The 22,414-nt window shown below is 31.4% G+C and overlaps 1 pseudogene; it reads right to left on the bottom strand.

Annotated features, from left to right (window-relative positions):
• Positions 1 to 22,414, bottom strand: part of LOC142322804 (nucleolar protein 6-like) — a 110,697-nt pseudogene that overhangs the window by 69,563 nt on the left and 18,720 nt on the right.

The following is a 22,414-nucleotide window of genomic DNA, read 5'->3' on the forward strand; positions in this document are numbered from 1 at the left end:
TTTAAAAAAAACACTAGTAGAAGAAAAATTAAAACAATAAAATGTGCTTTTTACAAAGTGAAAGTAATTTTACATGAATTACCCATGTAAGGTTCCTGTCAATTTTGGTAAATGTAACAAGTGTTGTTCCATTTTGAGAGATTCAGTCGTGTCTCTGTATGCAATAAGTCCTTCAGAAGTTTTGATTTCTTTCATCAACGCTATTTCCCTAGGATAAACAACTCTCAATTTGAAAATATATCCATCCTGTAAACAAACAGCATTTATACATACATATCTATCATTTACAAAACAAAATAATAATACCTAAATAATAACACCTACCTATAAAATGTGCTAATGATATTTTATTGTATTATTACTGTTATTATTACAAAAATGGCATGTGCTAAAAATGAAAGGAGTGTTCAATGATATAACAGGTAAAAATAAAGTATAACCGAAAATAAACTTAAGAATATTTTTAAAAAATAATGTTTTAAGAATGTGCAAACCTTTTGAAGTGCATGTCTAATTAAAAACAATTACCACTCTTACTGACCATTATTCTAGTGCCAATGTCAAAAGGTTGACAATTAATAAAGAACTGAAAAATGTCATAGTTTTAATTGCATTTTTTAGAAGTTGATTTTTCTCAATTTTATAGTTTTATTCTTATTTACTCATAAAATATAGATGAGTAAGCCATCAAAAATGATGACTGTGAAAAAGCAATTTGATAAAATTCAAAATCAAGAAATGTACTTCTTGATAAAACTACGAAAAAAAAGGAACTGGCATAGGCCATGATAAGCAAAAGGTAAGGTAAAAATGAGTGCTTACAGTAAAAAAAAACACGTGTTTTTTGGTTTCTAAAATTCCAAATAAATACGTATGATGAACTAAAAAGACTAAAAATTTCATACATCTAACCATAAAAAAGGTCTTTGTAAATTGTAAGGAAAATTCATAAATTCTTAGGAAGAATCACTTTTTGTTTAAACGATTTTTTAAGAATATAGGAAAAGCTTAGCAAAAGACAAACAGATTCCAGTACAAAATGAAAAATAATCAACAAAATAGATGTATTAAATGAAGAGCAGTAATAAAATGTTCATAAAAAAGTAATATATTCCAAATTAAATTGAAAATGTTTATAATTATACATACTTTCAATAATTTTTTTTCAGTATCCAGATCTATTATTTCTGTGACTAATAAAGATACAAACCAGTTACAGATAAAATTGTGATTTTGATCATGATTTACAAGTTAGAAATGAAATCAACTTCCAGTAATCATTGCTTCACTTCCTTAACACATATAAATTTGAAATACAATGAATTTTTCCTTGAAAATCAGTGCAGTGTGATATTTCTAAACCTTTTAAATGCTGCTTCAAGTTGGAGGATGCAGAACACTTACGTCACAACCAAGTTTATTAAATGTTTTCGCTGCTTGCATATTATTAGATAATTCATTTTAAATACAATAAAGCACTATTCAATAAATAACTTTAAAATAAATGCAACTGAGAAGGAAATATAACATAAAATTTTAATCCAATTGTTCTCTTAATTAATCAATTCAACACCACTGGTACAAAAATTAAGAAATAAACTAAATAGTTAATTAATCAAACTAAAAAACTAAAATTAATCGTTTACTAAAACTAATATTAGTTTCGTATTTACAGATCCATAAATTAGAAAACATAACAATTCCAGAAATTATCGCAAACTTTATATTAATAAATTAATATTTTACATGATCCACAGCATAAACAGAAATGTATAAAACATTACAATATATAAAACAAAACTTGTTAAATTCATAACAATATTTTTTTATCATCATGTGATAATAAAAACAGGACAAAAATTTGGCTGACATCATAGCTAACATTTAGAAAATATATGTGTTTCAACATATAACAGGAACAATTTAAATAATGCAATTTAATATTAAAGTACATAAAAATAAAATCTTAACTTGTCAACATTTGGATTTTTCTTATCTTTAGTAACATAATGTCTTAGAATATACTTCAATTTTAAGAATATGAAATATTCTATATTACCACTCTATGACACAGAATGAATATATAACATTAGTTTTAAAAGGAGATACAACAATTAAAGTCCCTTTTCTAGCATCCCTTAATTATAGTAACTTCTCATTACTACTTTTTTTAACTTACTTTGAATATTCTTACATGATCAGGGAAAACTTGTGTTAACAACTTGCACTGTTCTTTTAATGCCTTGGCTATTTCAATAACAAATGCTGCATGAATTCTCCTAATAGCTTCAACATTTTCTGGCCATCTACTTGAATGTCCAAGCTGAATAACAGCTAAAATAAAAGAAACAAACTTACATGAAGTTTACATTAAAACGTAATATAAAAAAATTATACAAAAAATATGTTCCAATAGATAAAATTGATACTTGATGGTTCTGTAACATCAGAGAGGACTATCCTGGGAATTAAAGGATGTGAATTATGGCAAAATGCTTGCGGAAAGGTTCATTATATGAGGTAAAAGTATGGGCTGATGAGTTATAAATAGAGACTGGCAAAACTGACTGGTTTTGCGTAGTAACTTTAAGCGGTCTGCTGCGCGTGTAAACTCCACATTGCCTGTCATTGTTGTTTGCCTTTACGAGGTAGTGTATTATTATGAGTGATGTAAAACAAATCCTGCCAGTTGTGAAGTTCAATCAGTGAATAGATCTCTAAATGCAAGAGGACATAATGCTGATGAAATTCACCATCAATTGTGTGAAACATATGGGCTTACCACAATGAATGAAGGAAAAGTGAGGCAATGGTGTCGTTAACTTAAGGAAAGCGTTCAAATGTTCATGATGAACAGAGAAGTGGTAGGCCTAATGTCCAGACTGATTTGATGAAACCAATCATGGAACCATGAACATTCATGGTTCCATGACTAAAACATCCATCACATCACAAGTCTTCTGCAAAACACTTTCTAAATTGTATCATGCCTTTCAAAACCAATGACAAGGAATGCCAAGACAGAAATTGTTCTTCACAATAACCCATATCTACACACGACTTCATGCACAACAGAAACAATTCAAAAATCCAGATGGGAGATTTTTGATCATCTCCCTTACAGTCCTGATCTTGCACCCAGTAACTACAATCTCTTCCTACACCTCAAAAACTGGCTTGTGTCTCAATGATTTGAGGAAAATTAGGAGTTGAAAATCTCAGTGCAAAAATGATTACAATCACAGGCAATGGAATTTTATGCAGTGGGTTTGAAGAAGCTTGTTTCCACAATATGAAAAGTGTTTGTGACTATGTAGAAAAATAAAGTAAATATGTAAGTATTTGAAATCATTAATAAATTTTCATTTTTTCAACTATTCTTAATTAAAGAAAAACAAACCAACATACTTGGCATTTATAGACCTAGAAAAGGCATTCGGTAACGTAGACTGGAATAAAATGTTCAGTATTTTAAAAAAAATTAGGGTTCAAATACAGATATAGAAGAAGGATTGTTAACATTTACATTAACCAAACAGCAACAGTAATAACTGAAGAACATAAAAAAAACGCCATAAATAATAAATTATTTATTACTATGACAAATTAACAAATCATAAATAAATATCTGTTGCAAGTTTTGTAAGACGGTCTCCCTCAGATACGGTTTGATGGTTTATCAAATTGAAATTTTGTTTGAGTTTGTAAATGTAATATTTTTCTAATAAATTTAATTTTATGTTATTTTTATTCATTTATAAATTTGTGCTGTCAGAAATAGAATGTTCAGTGTTTATTAGATGGTCTGCCATATTAGATAAACCTCAATAAACCTAACTTATTATTTTTATAATTTCTATAATGTTAAAGAAATCTAGTTTTTAAGTATCTATTTGTTTTTCCTGTATAAATACCATCACAATCATTACATTTAATTTTATAAATTCCACACAAAATATTTATTTTATTATTATTATTATTGTATTTTTTTAATATTTTATTATGTGTTTATTAGGTTTGTATGCTGGTTTAAACATTTCTTTATTGTAAGTTTTACTAATGTTTTCAATGATATTATTAGCATATAAATACTTTATATAAAGTAAATGAGTGAAAAAATATACGTATATTTTTCAACCTTTTGGGTCTTATTATGTATTGTTTGTAAGGTAGATATTATGTTTTGATAGCTATTTTTAAATAAATATTATTAATTAAAGTAGTATTGTATCAATTTTCAGTTCCTATATGTTTAATAATGTTTATTTCATTACTTAACTTTTCTTTGTTATTTATGTATGCATTTGCTCCATAAATCATATTTGTATAAATGTTAATTTTATAAGACCAATGGTGATTTGATTTTTTATAAATTGTTATATTATTAGACGTAGGATTTTGATATACTGAATTTTCAATTTGGTTGTCCTTGTTTATTTCGATATTAACATTTAAATAATTTAACATTTTATTATTATCTATTTCAGATGTGAATTTTAAATTTTCATTATAAGAGTTTAACTTGTTTAATATTCACTGATACTAACTGTTTATTACCGGGCTATATATAATGAGAATATCATCAACATACCATGTCCGTATTAAAACTTATGAGTGAATCCATGTACTAATTTACTCTCAAACCCCTGTAAATATATTTCTGACATAATTGCTGATTATACTATTAGGTAAATTCATTAAATTCCTAAGAATTTTTTCTATTATGTTGGATATAATACAACATGGGGCACATTTAAAATTGATTAAAGTTTCTTTGGGATGTTCAATTTATGAATTTTTGATAGTCCAGTTAATTTAGGGGGAACCAGTTCAAAAGGATGTAATCTAGAATAGTATTTAAATAAAATACCTTAGCTATAGGATTTCCATTATCAGCATTGAACAATAATAATAATAATAATAAAATAAACTATGAGTGGAGTTTATAAAATTAAATGTAATGATTGTGATGGTATTTATATAGGAAAAACAAATATCTCCTTTAACACTGGATTTCTTGAACATTATGGAAATTACAAAAATAAATTAGGTTATCTAATATGGCAACATCTAATAAACAATCTTTTTCTGATATTAACACAAATTTAGAAATTAATAAAGTTAATATAAAATTAAATATACTAAAAAATATTACGTATATAAATACAAACAAAGTTTCAATTTGATAAACCATCAGAGAGTATTTGAGGGAGACGGTCTTATAAAAACTACAACAGATAGCAGTACTTGCGCAAATTAATACTCAGTTTTCATATTTTTGGCATTTTACTTTTAAATTTATATCGTTCAATAATATAATTATTTCAATCCTGACTAAGGACACAAGATCCCACAAAAGTACTTTCATAAGAAATTAAGGTAAGATGATATGTCTTTATCTAATATTCTATGCTAGGTGGTTTACATAATAGAATTTAAATATAATGTAACAGTACAGACGAATAATTCGAGTCTTAAAAAGATTATACAAAAAATCTCTTGTTTAGTTGGAATGACGTAACATTTCAAATGTCAGTTGAAAAAAAAAAAATGGAACAATCTGCTAGCAATAGATTTTGTTATAAGTTAGGTTAAAGTGCTACAGAAACTTTTGAAATGATTCAGACTGTTTATGGTAGTCGGCCAATGAGCTGTAAGAACATTTTAAAATGATTTGCAAGATTTTGTGACAGCATAAAGAGCATTGAAGATGATCAATGGCCAAGTCCATCGATAACAATTTTAACTGAAGAAAACATTCAAAAAGTGAATGAAATTCTTTGAAATAATCACTGTGTGTCTGCAAGACTCATCGAAGAGCTCACTGGCATTCCAAAATTCACTGTCCAGCTTATTTTAAAAAAAGATTTAGGAAAACAAAAGGTCTGTGCTTGCTTTGTACTGCACACACTGACTTTCGATCAAAAAGATTATAGAGTAGAGCACTGCAAAGATATGAAAAGAACAGCCGATAAGGATCCAGACTTCATCACAAGAATCATAACAGCCGATGAAACATGGTGCTTTCAATATGAGCAAATCACAAAGCATCAGAGCTCAGAATAGAAGAGTCCAGAAGAACCCAAACTGAAAAAAAGCGAGTTCAGAAGAACTGAATCAATCAAGACTTTGCTCGCCATTTTCTTTGATTCCAAAGGAATTATCCATCAAGAATTTGTATCCGAAGGTCAAGTGGTGAATGACGACTATTACTTTTGCATTATGAATTGTTTATGGGCCAGGATTATTCTAGTTTTAGCAATACTGGGAGCTAAGGACATGGTCTTTGTTGCAGGGCAATGCACCAGCACACAAGTACAAGATTATGCATAATTTTTTGTCTAAAAAAGGTATTGTGGTGCTTGATCAACCCTCATACTTACCTAATTTGGCTCCATACGACTTTTGGTTATTACTGAAACTAAAATTGGGGATGAAAGGAAGGTGTTTTAAAGATATCCAGAATGCTTTGACTGCGGTTTTGAAAGCGATTTCTACGAATGAGTATCGGAAGTGCTTTGAACAATTTTATAATTGTTTCCAGTGTTGTAATGACTTATGAGGAGTCTATTTTGAATAAAAAATAATGAAGATTAAAAATAAACCACGTCTTGTATTTTATTTCGCATCAGTCACATTTTCCACTGGACAGACTGTGTGTACATATGTAGAAAAATAAAAGAAACACTAATAATAATACCATTGTAAGTAATTATCCTTACCCTGATGTAATTTACTTTTGTAACACTTGAAGTAAGATTAACCAGACCAGTTAAATCAACAAATACAACTTCATAATTAGAATTAAATTCTTCTAATAATGTATTTCCTTTACTATCTTGAGCCAGAGTCAACCAATCAGTTTGACCTTTAAAAAAGATAGACGCTAAACAAAAAAAAAAAAAATTAAATATACAGATGATATTGACAAGAAAATGCTTAATATGCTTATTGTACAGAGATTTCAATATTATAAGTTTTCAAGTACATCATTAATTAATGACATGTAAAAACAGAATTGTCAAAATTCCAGTCTTGTACAGTCTCAGTTCAACCATTCCTGAGATGTATGGTTAATTGAAACCCAACCACCTAAGAATACCAGCATCCACAATCTAGTATTCAAATCCGTGTAAAAATAACTGACTACTAGGACTTGAACGCTGGAACTCTTGACTTCCAAATCAGCCGATAATGCTATTCAACTTAGTTACAATAAATACAACAATATTCATTTTAAAAAAATTGGGGAAAATTACTTAACCCTAGATGTTACTTTTATATTATTTCTAAACAGTATATTTAATTACTCTTATGGTTTTGAATTTTGTTTCTTCCTATCTCATTATCCTCTAATCACCTACACAGTACAAATGATGAGAAATGTGATAAAAATCATAACTGCTGCCATCTTGCTCAGTAGCACACTGAAAAGATAGTAAACTACTTTGATTCCGATCAGAAACAGGACCTCTATCACTGTCACCTTCTTCTCCCTCATTCTTTCCTTATATTTCATCACTTCACAAAAAAATGGGATTGTCAGATGCAATTTGGTCAAAGGGTTAAAATTTGGTTCTATAATAAAAAATTACTATCATTTAACTAAGCTTTTGAAAAAATGATGACGCTAAAATAAAACTTTTTAAAAGTCTATTACAGCAAACAAGAATTAACTATTTTTAAAATAAGGAAAATATATATATTATATTTATAGCATTTTAATAATTCATAATATACAAATCAATTCTGAATATGATTAACAATTAAAAAACTGAACAGTTTTCAATAAAGTATACAATGTATACTAGAAATATAAAATATCAATACTATGAATTTTTTACACATAAAGAAAAAGAAACACATAAGCTAAAATTAATGCTTACAGAAAATCAGTATTATCAATAACAATTAATAAATGCATCGGTACATAATATCAAAAAAAAAACCATCAACATATAAGAACATGATAAACGAAGCCTTACTAATACTCAACAACAATCTCATATGATGTAATGGGCCCATTATAACAGGTTTAATTGAGGTACATTTTTTACATGATTGCATGCTAGATGAAAGTATTTTTTACTCTTCCTCCATGTACGAGGCATATTCATAAGTACGGGCTGTTTGATCATTAAAAAATATTAACTCGTGAGAAAAGGTTTTTACTAATAGTTTTAGTTTACTACATATCTACTTCACTTTTCCACATAATTGCCATTCAGTTCCAAGCACTTTTTGTAACATTGCACCAATTTTTTTAATCCCTCTTCATAGAAGTTCGCCGGCTGGAACAGAATCAGTTGACAACGGCAGTCTTGAGCTCCTCGTTGTTTTCAAACTGTCTACCAAGCCACTTTTTCAAATGCAAGTAGTCACTAGGTGCAAGGTCAGGACTACATGGAGGGTGGTCAAAAATTTCCTAATGAAAATCTTGAAATTTCTTTTTTGTTAAGGCAGCAGTGTGAGGACAAGTGTTGTCATGAAGGAGGATTACGCTGGACAACAGTTTCCTGGGTCGTTGATTTTGGATCGCACGTCTCAGTTTGGTGAGCATTTTGCAGTATATGTTGAGCTGTAATTGTTGATCCACATTCCATGAAATCAACCAAAATGAGCCCTTTACATCCCAAAAAATGGTAGCCAACATTTTTCGACTCGAGAATGGAGACTGCTGAAACTTTTTTGGTTTTGGCGAACTTGAATGGCACCACTGCATTGACTGTTGTTTCGATACTTGATTGGTGCAGGATATCCAAGTCTTGTCGCCTGTAATAATGTGGGAAAACAAATCATCTCCATCTTGTCAACAGCAGTCCAAAAACTAGTCCACTGCACATTCTTCTCTTTGTGTTGGTCGATGAGCTTTTTCGGTACCCACCTTGCAGACAAATTGTGATATCCAAAATTTTTTGTGATAATTGTGTAGATAGAGGTGCGTCCAACATGTGTAAATTCGTCAGCTAGAGCACTAATCATCAATCCCCAGTAACATCGCATACCATTGTCTAACCTTTCCTTCACTCATTATTGTAGGTCCATACAGTAAACACAACTTCCAATGAATTTCAGCAGCTGAAGATCTTTTTGCACACAAAAATTGAATCACAGTGCGCACTTCACAACTGTGGGAGAAACAATTGTTGTGGACATTGCGATCTGCATTCACCGGCAGGCAAATAAATATAATATCAAAACAACTGCAGCAGCTTCGTAAATAAGCCAATAAATGGCACAACATGCAACTGTGTTCAGACCTGCTAATATTTAAATATAAGCCAATGGTCCTTACTTGCCTCGTATTATACAAACATAAAATATAAACCACCGAAACACTGTAAATATACAAGTTAAACTCACCACATTAATTTCCAATAATCTATTATCATGGCATCCTGCATTTTCAGATGGTAATGCATTTTATAATTACATTATAATATAATTCTTTTAAAAGATTTGATATTTTAATTTTATTTTAGATTGTTCTTTATTTTGAAATTAATTCTGAAGTATTATGAATACATATGCAAATTTTGCTGTCCAGTACTGGAATGATGTAATCTTTCTTTAGACTGAAATCATTCTATATAAATGGGTAGAAAAATAAAAGAAACAATATTAATACTATAGTAAATAATTATCCTTACCCTGATGTAATTTACTTGTAACACTGGAAGTTAAGATTAAACATTTTATTCCTTTTTTAATTACCATTAAAATGAACATTTAAAAACTTCCTAAATTAACATTTGTGAATTTTTAATCTGAGATAGATCTGGATCTTAGATACAACTCTTCCATCAGGAAATTATTGTATGTAAAAAAATTAAATACATGTGATGAGCTGATATTAATTGTATTCTGTTACTGTTTGTACTATATTAATATACATACTCATCAATACTGATAACTAATAGTGTTTTTCCTCAAAAATTTACATTAGCAATGAATTCTTTATATTTTAGCAAAATTCTAACAGCATAGTGGTAGATCAGTCATTAACAATGATGGAATTGTTTGCTCTCAATTATCTCTACAGATATGGTAAAGTAGCTTATCAAATTTTGCATACAGATAAGCTAGACTACTTTCCACTGGTTTATCAAATGTTGATTATTATAGGGAGAAAACTAATGCTACATGTAATGTTTAATCTTTTTATTTGCAACAATCTCCTATAATAAAAAAAAATGAGTTTTCCCCTTACAATGGCAGTTAAAATTTCTAAACGAAATTCTAGAACACAATCACCACAAATTTTACAGATATAATTTTCACTAAAAATTTCCTCAATGTATGGCTAAGTTTTATTGTTGAAAAACTATTATGGCCTAAATTTTCAATTTAAGTTCTACAGACAAGTCCTGAATATGAAAATTCTGGTACTATATAAGTAAGAAAGATTAAATGAAATTAACTTACATAAACTGAGCCATGTATTTCTTAACACTTGGTAGCTACTCATGAGTGGATTTAGTTTATGATTTCTAAATAAGTACACTAATAGCATAGACAAAATAAATCCAGTGATACCTCCAGGATCCTGCAAAGAAAATGCATTATGTACATTTATTTAAAAAAAATCTCAATCAATAAAACTATCAATCATTAATTCCACTTCAATGAGCTAAAACAATTTAACAAAATTATTAACAAATTTGGATAATGAAATATTTGGGTCTATAAGTAAAAAAGAAAAATAATTACCTAAGAAAAAGAAAGGAAACAAGAACTTTAGGTCTAAATTAAACTTAAAACCCTTATTATAACGGTACCCTTATTTAAATTGTACTAAAATGAGTTAAAAATAAAGGTCTCCAATAGTGTCCCTGTTTGACACCTTTAACTGTAATTTTAAACTGTAAAAGCAGATCACTTATCTCTCTTCAAATAAGAATATTTGTTTTTCCTGGGTACAAATGAAGTGTTGATATTAGTGCCAGATATGATCCATGTAGTAAACATACAAATGTTAAAAAGAAACAAAAATTAATTTAAAAACTAAACAACAGTGATATAATGTAGCATAAATAGAAAATGCCTAAAACGTAAGCTAAGAGAAAAATAAAATCACAATGAAATATTACATTGATAATCTAAATTAAAACAATAAAATTATCATCTGCCATACACTAAATTGCATAAACAACTGAAACATACAACAAAAAACTCAAATATTTGAATAACAAAATATCAAATATAAACTGGCAGCTTTGACAAATTGTAAAACATTCGATAACATTGTCTCATCATTTCCTAAGATATTTTGAGAGTTAGTTCCTAGTTTAAACTTTTGACATAACAATACTGCATACCAGACACAATCCCCAAGGATGTGGTGTACAGTCAGTTGGCAGTTGCAGTGGATACAGACAGGTGCATCAGTCCAAGTTATGATATATCTGTGAGTGAGCCTAGTGTGCCCTATACATAAATGGCAAACAATAACCTCTTCTTGACGGTTATTCCTGCATGAGGGCTCCAACATGATACAGTATTCTTAACAGGACAAAGTCTATTGTTGATGGTAGTATTCCATTCACTTTTCTACTTATCACAGACCATACCCCATTCAGAAAAAAAAACAAGATCATCAGAAACAACATGATTAGTAAAAGGAGGCTGAAAACAAGCCTCTTTTGCCACACTATCAGCGCGCTCATTGCCTGACATTGCAATATGGCTAGGCATCCAGCACAAGCTAACAATTGTGTTATGCTGAGTAATTTCAGAAAAAAATAGAAATGTCATAGATGACAGGGTGTCTGGAGTACATGTCACTAATCTCCTGAAAGGCACTCATGGAATCTGAACAGTTAGTTGTCAAACTGTTAGGCTAATAAATTTAAGGTCTTATTAACAGCTTACAGCTCCACAACAAAAACATATTTTTGGCCTTCCCATCTTCTTCAAGAAGATGGGAAGGCCAAACATATGTTCTATTGCCAAACACAACCAACAGAATTAAAGTTTTGAGAGCTGTTCATATAAACTATATAAGAATTCACGCTATTTAAAATATTATAAAACTTTTCTAACAATACAATCAGAATTGTGTTTTTCTTATGATATCAACAAAGACTAAAGCAGTAATTAACAAAAGAAGACCACCAAGATGAGTGATAACATGGAGCAATAGTAAGAATAAGTAATTGTATATCTAGAGATAAAAATGCGCTGAGCTCTGATGTCTAGCGAAGTAGTAGATCTTGGCTGTTGTTCCTGATATTGATTAAGATGCAGGTTAGAGAGCACCACATCAAAGCTTGGATGATTTTGTTGTGCTTTAATATGAGCTATGTAAGAGCAGATCTTTTTTTCATCTATTTCAAAGGGATGGCTCACCACTATTCACCAGCAGACTTACCACAGAGCTTGAATGAAATGCACCTGTAGCAGATGTAACAGATGAATTAATGAATGAATTGACTATATCCAGCATTCTAAGAGCAGTGGACCAAGTGAATGAATAAGCCACACAGTCGTAGTCTAAGCGGGAATGGACCAGAGCTTGTTACAAGTGCAATGTGCATACTAAAATGCATATTGCATTATTTCAGCTCACCAATGAGTATTAAATAAAAATTTCAGCATGTCATTTGTAAATATTTTACATTCAGCTTCTTTAAATGTGTACCCACATACAACTTTCATTGGTTTGTCATTGGTCAAACCATATTCCTAAAAATGTTACCTGTGTGCACGGTTCAACCGGTTCATCATATAAAACAGTTGGGGGTCAACATGTTCCCTCAAGTGTGAAAAGCATATACATTTCATTTTTTCTGGAGAAAACATGAATCCAGTTGTTTTACACCACAATTCTAAACAATAACTGTGTTTTAGAGTAGCCTCTCACTAGCAGCTAAAGTTCTAGATACTATGTAAATTAACAAATAATCTACAAATAAAGAAGCATAACGAGTGTTCCCACTTAGTTGTAGTATATGGATACAGCAAAGAAATTAACACTTAGGACATTTCCATTTGATATTCTGTTTTGTAGTGTATTCTGTTTTTGATACTGTCATTTCAACTTGAACGATTGATAACTGGGAAATCCCTGATAAATTCAAGGCAATTTCCTTTTATACCCCATTCATGCTTATTTAGGATTCCTCTCCTCCAAGCTATGTAATACAACTTATGCATATCGAAAAATACAAGGTCTATTCAGAAAATAACTGAACTTTAATAATCTTTATTATTAATTTTACAGATTGTTGGTCCTTGTCCCCTTCAGAGTACTCCACCCCCTATTCGCACAATTTTTCCAGCGGTGTTTCCACTTTGTGAAGCAGTCCTGGATAGCTTCATTTGAAATGGCCTTTAAGGACTGTGACAAATTTGCTTTAATGTCATCAATAGTCTCAAAACGGCATCGTTTCATCACTGATTTTATTTTCAGAAATAAGAAAAAATCACAAGAAGACAGGTCTGGCAAGTAGAGAGGCTGAGGGAGGACAGTCATCTGATTTTTGGCACAAAACTGACGAATTAACAAAGTTGAATGTGTAGACGGACTGTCGTGGTGAAGGAACCATGAGTTGTCTCGCCACAACTCTGGTCTCTTTTTGTGGATTTTTTCACATAGCCATTGTAAAACACAATGATAGAATGCAGACTTCAATGTTTCACAATCAGGCAAGAATTGAAAATGCACAATTTCATTAAAATTGAAAAAAACAGAGACCATAACTCTGACAATCGATCGACATTGCTTTCTTGGGGGTGGAGATCCTTTGCCAATCCATGTGATGATTGGACTTTTTTCTCAATGTCGTAGCCATATATTCACCTTTTGTCTTCCATCATGAACCTTTGCATGAATGTTTCATAGTCACTGGCTTGTTCAAGAAGTTGCTAACAAATAACCACTTAATCTTCTTTCTGTTGTTCGGTTATTAAACAATGATCCACCAATTGAGATGATAACCTCTTCTGCAAATTCTCTGACAGTCAATTGGCAATTTGCATGCACCAGATCATTGATTTTCTGAACTTGGGTGTCATCAGTTGAAGTCAAAGGCCTTTCTAGTCAAGGGTCCTTCCATTGACTGATGACAATTTTCAAATAAAAAAAAACCATTTGTAACATTGCGTATGTGTGCCACTCAGAGCATCACCTCCATACTTTTGTTTCAAAAGTTTAAATGTTTCGCTGAAAGTTATCCCCAGTTTCATGCAAAATTTTACGTTGTATCATTGCTCTTGAAATTTCACATTATAAAAATTGCTACCAACACTTAAACCATATTGCATTCAATTAACAGTAACATGAAAACTAAATGAGATATCAACAATCCAAGAACATGTGGTTATAGAGGAGGTTAAGCAGAACACAATGCTGCTAACTGCATATCTCTGCTGATGTGTAATTAAAAATGTTCGATTATTTTCTGAACAAACCTTGTACATTGGCAAAATATGGTGTTTTGAATGACAGATTCAAGAGCAAGATCGACAGATGACCGACCTACCTTGGAGGAAACTGCAATGTTCAGAAGTGATTAGGGCATTTCTCTCAAGGCATTAGACAATGCTTTACCATTCGTTCCATCAACTTGTACAGGGTACTGGTTAAGGAGATAGGATGATAACTTGAGGGGCATGATTTATATTTGCCAGGTTTCAGTATGGTAATCATCCCTGGATTCTTTTAAAGCAACCCTGCAGAATCATTGGGTTTCTTTTATCCACCGAAACCCAATAATTCTTGGGTTAACCAAAAATCATTGTAAACTTGATCAGAAAATATTGTATTATAGATACACAAAAGATGTTGTAATGCAGTATATGGAAGGTGTGATAAAACATACTGAACCTGTTATTATCATTTCCAGGGGAAGTGTCACGTGAATTATTCAAGGCATACTTAGCTCATCAAAAGAAAGGCAATATTAATTCATTTCACAGGTTGCTTCAAGTCTCCAATGACAAATAGAATATTTTCTACCTGAAACTTATACCGCAAAAACTCAGGATAGTATGATGATGTAAGTGAAGAAGAGCTAAACCCGTTTCCAAATGTGTTCACCACATCAACTGGCATGGTGACGATGACACCATTGTTTTCATATCCAATCAGCTTCAGTGACTGTTCTGATCCCCACATACTTTCTCCACACAATTGATGATGGAATTGTTTGAGAAGCAATATCGACATAATTCATCCATGATTTCCGATTAGCACACGAAAACACTCAACAGCAAACAGCCCTTGCATTGCAGAAGGCAAAAATCAATTCAGTTTGTTTTCAATTGAAATTACACAGTCCTGAGTTGATCCTTTAGTGCATTCCTGCAGTCTTCATCCCATAATGAACAAAAGGTTGCCTGGGCTTTCCTGATGTTAAAGAGATAAATTCATTTGCACTCAAGTATCAGGTGTGTAAACTTGGCAAGTTGGAGGATCACGCTACCACTTTTGTTGTATTGGCCAAAGGAATCCTGTAACCAATCAAATCCTCTTTAAGAACCACCCATTTGTGTGGCTAACTCTAAGGAAAATCACTATTACTGACTGAGATAACAACCAGTCTGTGATTACTTCCAAAGAAGTTTTTGTAAACGTACCAGGTAAGACATAGGAGTAGGTTGCTGAATACAAGGACATATCGATTCATGAAATTGTACCTGATGAAGATGACACAAGTATGTATGATCCACCATTCAATAAGGAGAGATCTAAGTTTTGCTTCAACTTAAATCAACTTATTAGTTAATTAACTATTGTGCCTCAGGAAGAACATGATGATAAGCCCCATGAATAGTGATGGGCACTGAAATCAGCAATATTAGGTAGGGTTAAAGAATCTGTAAAAAGAGACTGGACACATCATCCTCCCTGATATCGGAATTTGGTGGTATATATTAGCTGCAGATATTCATTTTAAATGGCATCAATATCTTCACTGAGACTGCAGGGAAGTTTGTCACTAGCAGAATATGCATGGCTAATAAGATTTACTTTAGGAAAACAGCTATACCTTCACATCCTCTGCCCTCAGTTTGATGGTCGAATCTTTCACTGACATAACCTCAAAAAAATACATCATCCGGGGGATGAAGGTGAATTTACTGCAGACACAGTATTAAAAGATTTTTTTCCTTTACAAGGATTTCAATATAGTCACGGCAAATACAAAGACCGAAAACATTCCACTGAATAATATTTGTACCCGTAAAAAATACTTTTTTCTTGTTACATTCTCCGCGATTACTTATTAAATACTATTCAGTTTTTATTTTTGGACTTTATAACATTTAGAAAATATTACTTCTTTGGGCAGTTCATCTGCCTCCATATCCTTGAAAAGACCTTGAGATGGCAGAGCGTATTTGCAAGCCTGGGAAGTTGAAGTCACTGTACCAGGTGACAATTATTTTGTAAAGCCCTTTACTGGGATCTCAGTAGTTAAATGCATCGTTTGTGCAGTGGGAATTCTATTTGGTATTGTACCAACTTTTGTGGTTTTAGGTACACCATTGTTGGTCTTTCCACCTAAACTATCCTTCTTCTTACTAATATTCAATGCTACAATACCTCGTTTGACAAAGCCAGGACCAATTTGGTTTGTTCTTTGCACAATGTGCACTCCTTCTATTGCCCATTACTAGAGAGAGCATGAACAAAACTAACACCAGGCATTATAAAATTTCTCAATTTGAGGGATTCTTTATATTTGGCAAGCCAAAGGAAATAATACTTTTTCTTCAATACTTTTCTTAATAAAGTCTGTTCCTCCTTATAAACAGGGCATTCTCGAAATTTCAACAAATGTGAACCCTTACAATTAATACACTTTTCAGCCTTTGTGCATGTGCTATCATCATGTTCTGCATAGCTACATTGCGCACAAGCCCTCCTGCAATTGGTTGCTCCTTGGTGCAACCAATTTTGTTGTGACAAAAATCCTGATACTGAAAGCAGCATCTTGGGTTAGTTATGTATGGTTGCAAATCGGCAAGAGAGGTAGCCAATTCTTATTCTCCCAGTAACAGTTAGAGCAGAAAAGGTTAGAATAAATGGAAATGTTGACACAATACCATTCTCCTTCCTCGCAATTTTTTGCACAGAAGTCACTGAGTGCGGCAATAGCTCTTCTGATATTTCAGTTAATATTAGCCAAATCACAGCAAAAGATCACTCCCTTGCTGAAACTTAGCATCTTAGGGACTCCACACTATCATTCAATCATTCCCTATATTGTTAAGGAAATGTACACCTCAATCAATAGGCTTCTAAGCTCACTTCTAAGCTTCTTAATATATTTTGAAGACCTATCAGCTGACATGATGCACTTATTTATTAGGAAGGGAAAAAAAACATTAGTAAAAGATTTACCTTCCTCATTGCACCTCACTAAAAGAAACCTTGTATAAGAAAATTTAACCCCCTTGTAACTTTAATATGTTTCCTTATTACTAGCTAAATATTTGGCTCTTATAACTCTCTCTCTTATAACTCTCGGGTTTGTTGATTTGTTTTTCAAGTGGACCAACAACCACCAAAAGATTTTTAATTGGGACTGCCATACGGTTCTCATGAGTGCTGGCAATATACTTAGATTATTTGTTAGACCACTCCAGCAGAGTAAGCGTGCATACTAGAGCTAAGGCTTCATACAACTGGGTTCACCCTAGTCCCCAGAATACTTTGTTTGAGACTCACTGTATAGAGCCATCCACCCATTGAGCTATGATAAGTTTCCAGCTTGGTTACAGATGCATTTTGTAATGTGTCACAACACCACCACATAAAGTTTAAGAAGAAACAACGTAGTTTGTTGTTGTTGTGTAGTTGTGTAAGAGTATATTTAGTTTTAGTGTAGTATCTTGGTGTAGTGTATGTGTATAGTGTTCTGCAATTCAGTGTGTAGTGGAAAGAACACTTCCCCTGGAAATGACAGTATCAGGTTCAGCATGTTATCTCACTTACTGAATAATAGATTATGACATCTATTGTCTATTTACAATAAGATATTCTCTGACCAGTTGTTTCCAGATTCCTGGTCAGAAGCATTGGTCATCCCTTTACTGAAACCTAATAAAGATAAATCATGCCCATCCAGTTATCGTCCTATATCTTTGACCAGTACACTGTGTAAGTTGATGGAACGCATGGTAAACCATCGCCTAGTGTGATACATTGAGAGAAACACCCTAACTGCTTCCAAATAATGTGGTTTCTGCCAAGGTAGATCGGCTATCGATCATGTAGTTGCCCTGGAATCTGTTATTCAAAATGCCTTCCTACTTCGCCAATGCCTATTTACAGTATTTTATAATATGCAGAAGGTATACGACACAGCTTGGAGGAGAGAAATCCTAAATAAACTGCATGAATGGGATATACAAGGAAATCTCCTTGTATTTATCACGGGTTTCCTCAGCAATTGGTCCTTTCAAGTTCAAGTTGGAATGATGGTATCCAAACATTACACACTAGAAAATGGAATATCACAGGGAAGTGTCCTATGCGTTACTTATGGCTACTCCATGGCTACTTATTTGCAGTAGCCATGAGCAGTATAACAAACTGCGTGCAAAAACCCATTATGTGTTCTTAATTTGTTGATGATTTCTCAATCAACGTAACATCTAGAACTTTAGCTGGCTAGTGAGAGGCTGCTCCAAAATACAATCACCCATTTAAAATCATGGTGTAAAACAACTGGATTTACTTTTTCTCCAGAGAAAACGAAATGCATCTATTTTTCACGCTTGAAGGAAGATACTGACCCTCAAGTGTTTTTACATGGTGAATCAATTGAAGCATGCACATGGATTAGATTTTTGGGAATGTAGTTTGATCCAAGATTAATGTGGGCAACACATTTAAAGGAGTTGAAGTTAAAATATTTTAAAATATTGGACAAGCTGAGAGTTTTAACTAATACATGATGGGGAACTGATTGAGTATGTATGTTTCACTGTTGTATGCTGAGCTTAGTCTTTTCCTGCTTGGACCACAGCTGTGTGGCCTATTCATCCATTCTGTCCACTGCTCTTGGAATAATGGATTCTGTCCATCATTCATTCATCAGTCTTGCCACAGGTGCTTTTGTATGCTGGTAGAAAGTGGTGGGAGCAATTCCTTTCTAATAGACAGAATCAAATGATTTGCATTTATGTAGTTCATATTAAAGCTCAACAAAATCATCCAACATTTGATGCAGTGTTCTCTAACCAACATCTGATTCAAAACCAAGAACAGCCAAAATCTACAGCTCTACTAAGCATCAGAGCTCACCGCCTTTTCTCAGCTTTAATATATAGTTACCTCCAGTCCTTAATGTTGCTCCATGTTATTTTTGTAGACATACTTAGATGAAATGGTATATATTGAAAATAATGATTTTGATCTGTAGTGTCACTAACATAAATATACATATAAATATATTTTAGAGCTATTTATTGATGTTTAGGGAATAACTAGGAGGATGAAACATTAATTAGAAAATTCTGTTGAAAATAAAATAATGAAAAGTTGCAAATAAAAGAAAATAACAGATCTTTTTTTTAAGAAAAAATAAATAAAAGAACGGTAAGAAAGTAAAATATATTGTTAGTAATCTATAAATACATACCTACCAAATAGATATTGTTAATTGCACTATTTAACTCATGAGTTCAGTTCATTTATATCTGATATTTTCACAGAAATCTTTTACTGCTAAAGACAGTAGATTTACATCAAATTTCAGTTATCTAGAATTATTTTGCCTCCATCACAATGAAAGATATAAAATAAAGTATAAAATGTGCGCAGTAATGAATCATTAATATTCATAAGCCACGGAATTATTGTACCTTTCTAATAAGATAAGATATAGTATTCTAGTTAATATCATCACATACCATCTTCCTTTAATAACACGTGTATAAGTGTATATATTACCTCATCTAGTTCTCGTTGATGTAACCAGATTTTCAGAAGAAGTAATGCATCCCTTAAGTTAGGATTCTCTTCAAATATTTCATTACAAAGCGACTCATTTATTTCAGAAACAAGATCTTGACCAATACTAGCATTATAATAAGGAGTTGCAACCAAATCATCTAAAAAAAAATAAATATATATGTATATGTATTTAATATTAAATTAAATTTAAACCATCAAAACACATATATAGATAGTTTAAACTTACCATATTAATCCTAAGAATCGATTTTTGCGGGACCCCATATCTTCAGTTGATATTTAATTTTATAATTACATCCAAATAACTGTTTTATAAATTTTGAAATTTATTACAAACAAAATATGCAAATTCTGCAGTCCAGTACTGGAATGATGTAATATTTGAAACATCATGTTTTCCTTGTTCTAATGTCATTACTGCTAACCATTAGATTGTAATTTATTAAGTTTTTTATTAAATCATCATCTTTGAATGTGAGCTGGTGGTTCATGAATTTATATTTTTGTTTATGTTCATAAATGCAATTTCCTAAGTATATTCACTTTTTATCATTATTACAAACTTCCAAGATCTCTGAATTATTTTTACAATCAGTAACACTATGTTTGCATTGTGTTTAGAAATACCTCTTTGTTTTTGTATGCTGTATAATGCTCTGTAAATTTTTTTTAAAAAATGATCTGTTGGTTTTACCAACATAAATATTATTACATTCATAGCATTTAATTTTGTATTATCCTGTTAAATCCTCTCTTACTATTTTTATTATTATTCTATTAATATCTTACAATGTGATTATTTGGTTTATATGCTTTTTTATATTTATTTTTATCAAACATGCCAATTTTTAAAAATTATTTATCTGTGTAATTGTATTTTAGATAAAAGCTATTATTAATCTTTGTGTTTTTCCTACTGTTGCATTTTTGTGTAATTATCATGGTATTTTTTATTGTTGTTTAATACTTTTTTCTATAATTTCAAAACATACAATTAAATATTTTTACTTATTTTATTTTATCTATTTCTTTTCTGAGTTTATTTTTATTATTTTTTTTTTTGTGTAATAGCAGCTCTATATTTAATTTTTTACATGTATTAATTTTTTGTGACGATGGATATAAACCACGGTTTAGCTGTTTGCTAAACTATGTAATAAAATGGGAAAAAAGAAAATTTCTTCTTTTCTGTACAAAAGTCAGATGGTTATTGCAGGAGTTGGTTTAATAACCAGGTTAACCTGGTTATTGGAGTTACGAGATGAATTAATATTTTTTCAGGAAAATAAATGCCATTCTCAATGTTTTTACAGAATAATGAGTATATGTTGCTGTTGGCTTTCTTGGCTGATGTATTTAAGTATTTAAACAACTTGAATGTGAATTTGCAAGGATGTGATAAAAAAATTTTATTAATGACAGACACAGTTCATGCTTTGATTAAGAAACTTGGTATCTGAATTATTCACCTTCAAAGGAAAAATTTTGATGTTTCCACTCACTTCTGATTATATTAAGAAAAATACTATTATTCACCACAGTTTGTATAGCATAGATGCATTTGCATGAGCTAAAATTCAGTTGGCGGAGTACTTCCTGGAAGATAAAAATGATTTTTTGAAGAGATGGGTACCGAACCCAGTTAGTGAAAATGTTATATCAGCTGCTAAGTTACCAGTTCAGATTCATGACCTACTCATCGAAATATCTGCTGATGAAATGACACAACTGCAACTCACATCTGAAGATTTAGATATGTTTTGGCTTGTTCATCAAAGTGAATATGAAAATTTAGTCACAGAAGCATTGAAAATATTAATTCTTTCGCCACAACTCTGTAAATTATATTTTTATAATTAACAGATTGTATTACGTAGTATTTTTTAGATATTCTCATTCCTTGAAAAAAAACTGTGTCAAAGCAAAAGCAAATTGTTTTAATAATGCTAAATAACAGCGATTAAATAATGACCTTGTTTCTGGCAAAGATGAACTACCATTTGACATCTTCACTATCCTTTAGATAGCGGTTCTCAACCTTTCAGGCTCTGTGCCCCCCTTTGAACACTGATGTAAGGTCATGCCACCCCAACACCACCACATGTAGTCAATCGGAATATGAAACTGAAGCTGGTTAGGTCAGGTTAGCTGAAGCTGATTATTAAATTAAACTTCAGATAATTTTATGCACATTTAATATTACTACACATAACTTTATTTTCAACACATTACTATTAGTTTACAATTTGATTAATTTTTGAAATCATAGAATCATACAACTAAATAAAAATTTATATGAGGAAACCTACAATCTAGATGAGGTAGTGAGGTGCATGTAATATCAGTCACTTTCGCAACACTAATGAAAGGGCTGGCACTGTTTGTCCTCGACAAGTTTTTGAATATTTGGATGTAACTGTGACAAACACACCACAGGTCATTTTTAACATCCAGCCTTGCTTGACTTTATGTATGTTAATGTAG

The sequence above is a fragment of the Lycorma delicatula genome, chromosome 4 (assembly GCF_047948215.1).
Source record: "Lycorma delicatula isolate Av1 chromosome 4, ASM4794821v1, whole genome shotgun sequence".
In the NCBI taxonomy this organism is placed as follows: Eukaryota; Metazoa; Arthropoda; class Insecta; order Hemiptera; family Fulgoridae; genus Lycorma; species Lycorma delicatula.